At 63.0% G+C, this 2,267-nt stretch overlaps 1 protein-coding gene across 2 annotated transcripts in view; it reads left to right on the top strand.

Moving 5' to 3' along the window:
• The first annotated feature begins 1,139 nt into the window (after positions 1 to 1,139).
• TMEM63A (transmembrane protein 63A) overlaps positions 1,140 to 2,267 on the top strand; it is a 37,038-nt gene continuing 35,910 nt past the window's right edge. Inside the window, exon 1 of one of the 2 annotated variants that reach the window (XM_011997952.1) lies at positions 1,140 to 1,547. The gene's annotated coding sequence lies outside the window, so the exon portion shown is untranslated. The remainder of the gene's footprint in view (positions 1,548 to 2,267) is intronic. The other variant, XM_011997953.1, reaches the window with a different exon arrangement.

The following is a 2,267-nucleotide window of genomic DNA, read 5'->3' as shown; positions in this document are numbered from 1 at the left end:
CTAGTGGATAGAGGTTTGGGGAGAGAAGGGGAAGCCAGATGGGACAGAAAAGAACTGAGAGAGGCAGGAAGAGACCCTCCCCACCCGACCCCTGGACAGCCACAGACTGGCGCTAGAATCAGGGACAAGGAGGTAATGAGGAATTTTTTTTTTTTTTTTTGAGACGGAGTTTCACTCTTGTTGCCCAGGCTGGAGTTCAATGGCGCGATCTCGGGTCACTGTACCTCCGCCTCCCAGGTTCAAGCGATTCTCCTGCCTCAGCCTCCCTAGTAGCTGGGATTACAGGCATGTGCCACCACGCCTGGCTAATTTTGTATTTTTAGTAGAGACGGGGTTTCTCCACGCTGGTCAGGCTGGTCTCAAACTCCTGACCTCAGGTGATCCGCCCGCCTCGGCCTCCCAAAGTGCTGGTATTACAGTCATGAGCTACGGCGCCCGGCCATAAGAAGGATATTTTTATACCGTTACAGAAAAAGATGAAAGCTCAGAAATGGAAGAGGTCGGAGAACCCGCAAAGCCGTGCATGTGGGGTGAGGACTGCTCAGAACTCAGGTTTGGTGCTAGAAAGGACCTGAGAGGAAGCTTTGGTCCAACCACTCGTTTCACAGATAGGGAAACAGGGGCCTGCGGATGGGGTGGTTTGCTCCTTGATTCCCAGGGCGCGCGGTCCTCCCCGAACCCAGCCTCGCTTCCTGCGCAGCGCCCAGCAGCCCCAGGCGCTGCGGGCCGGCCCCGCTCTTGCGAGCTTGCGGTCCAGTTGTAGAGGCCACCGGCTTCCTGGAAACATCTGGCTCCGGACCGGGAGGCATGCCGCGCTCTCGGAGCTGGGCTGGAGTAGGTGCCCTTGGCGGCCCTGGCTCTGGCAGTAATGGACTTGGCCCTAGGGAGCGTTGGAAATGCTGCGACCCGCCCCCACATTTTTGCCGGAACGAAGACCCTCCGGGCTTTCACGGTCCGGCCTTCTACAGCGGCGGGGGAGCCGCGGCCTCTCGCAGGGCGCTCCGCGCGGTCCCCGACTGCCCGGAGCCGAGGTGCAGGCTGAATCCTGTTGAGCTCCCCATGCTACCACCCCGCCACCTCCACCCTCCCGGGGCGGGTCTAAGAGCTCTTCGGGGAAATTCAAAGCACCACAGGGACCAACGTTTGCAGATGCTTTCCCTGCGCTGCGACCACCCTGTGCTTGGCCCAGGTCTCCCGGAGGCGTCCAGGCGTGCAGGGGGACAGAAGAGGGTGCGCCCCAACGGATCCCTTCTCGGCCTCTGGACTTGAGCTGGCCGGTCCGGGGCTTGCAGACCTCCGGGAGGACCTGCGGGGCTAAGCGACGATCAGGAGGCCAGGCCAGGGCAGAGGACCGCCGAGGGCCACCGCGGAAGGCGCAGTCGGCTGCGTCCAGGCTCGCGCCGGCGCGGGCGAAGACTCCAAATTGGGCAAGCTGTGGACGCAGCTCTGCGCATGTGCAGGAAGCGCCGGAGTTTCACTTTGTAACTTTTAAGTGGTCGGAACACGCCCCGCCTGGCTGGGTCCCGCCAGACACGCCGCCACCGCAGGTACAGGGGACAGGGGACGTGAAGGGGGGGAATGCACCCTTCGCCTTTCTCAGGACGTGCGGGGCCGGGTCCACGTCGGGGTGCTCCCCAAGTGTCCGGTTCCGGAATGGCTCCCAGCCTCCGCAGACACCAAAGCCCCCGACCCCAAGCAGGGGTTGACGACGCCGGATTGGGTGGGAGGAGAGGGTCAGGGCAGGGGTCGCCGCGCCCCCATTCCAGCCCTGCGTTCCTCGGGACTTCCTGGCGGCTTTTCAGGACTTCCCTCTCCGACGCTCCGGCTTTTCGCTTTCAGGGCTGGTACCTCCTTCCCCATCCCTCTCTTTGGGATTTGTCGGCGGAATCCGACCTCTCGCCTAACTAGGAGCGCAGCTCTGGGCTCCTCCGACCCTAGACGAGGCTGGGCTGGGAAAGGGCCAGGCGTCCGAGTCTCCTGACGCCAGGAAGGCAGAGGCCACCCTCGGGCTGTCCCTGGGTGACCACTTCCTGCAGCCTTGGCGGAGTCCTGAGGACGGAGGCTGGGGACTGGGGAACTTGAGGGGAAGGGCGGGGGCGGGACAGGTGAGGCGAGCTCTGCTAGGAAACCAAATCCGCAAAGATTCCAGCACCTGATAAGAATAGCTGCCTGAGGCCCTGGAGGGGCCTTGGTCATTCAGCCCCAGGCAGGTGGTGTCCTCTTCAAGTGCAGGGGTGGACAGCGTGGTGGACCCCCTGACCCCTCCC

This window comes from Mandrillus leucophaeus, unplaced genomic scaffold, assembly GCF_000951045.1.
Source record: "Mandrillus leucophaeus isolate KB7577 unplaced genomic scaffold, Mleu.le_1.0 Scaffold550, whole genome shotgun sequence".
Taxonomy (NCBI): Eukaryota; Metazoa; Chordata; class Mammalia; order Primates; family Cercopithecidae; genus Mandrillus; species Mandrillus leucophaeus.
The sequence above is the reverse complement of the archived record's forward strand: the minus strand, read 5'-3'. Positions and strand labels throughout refer to the sequence as shown.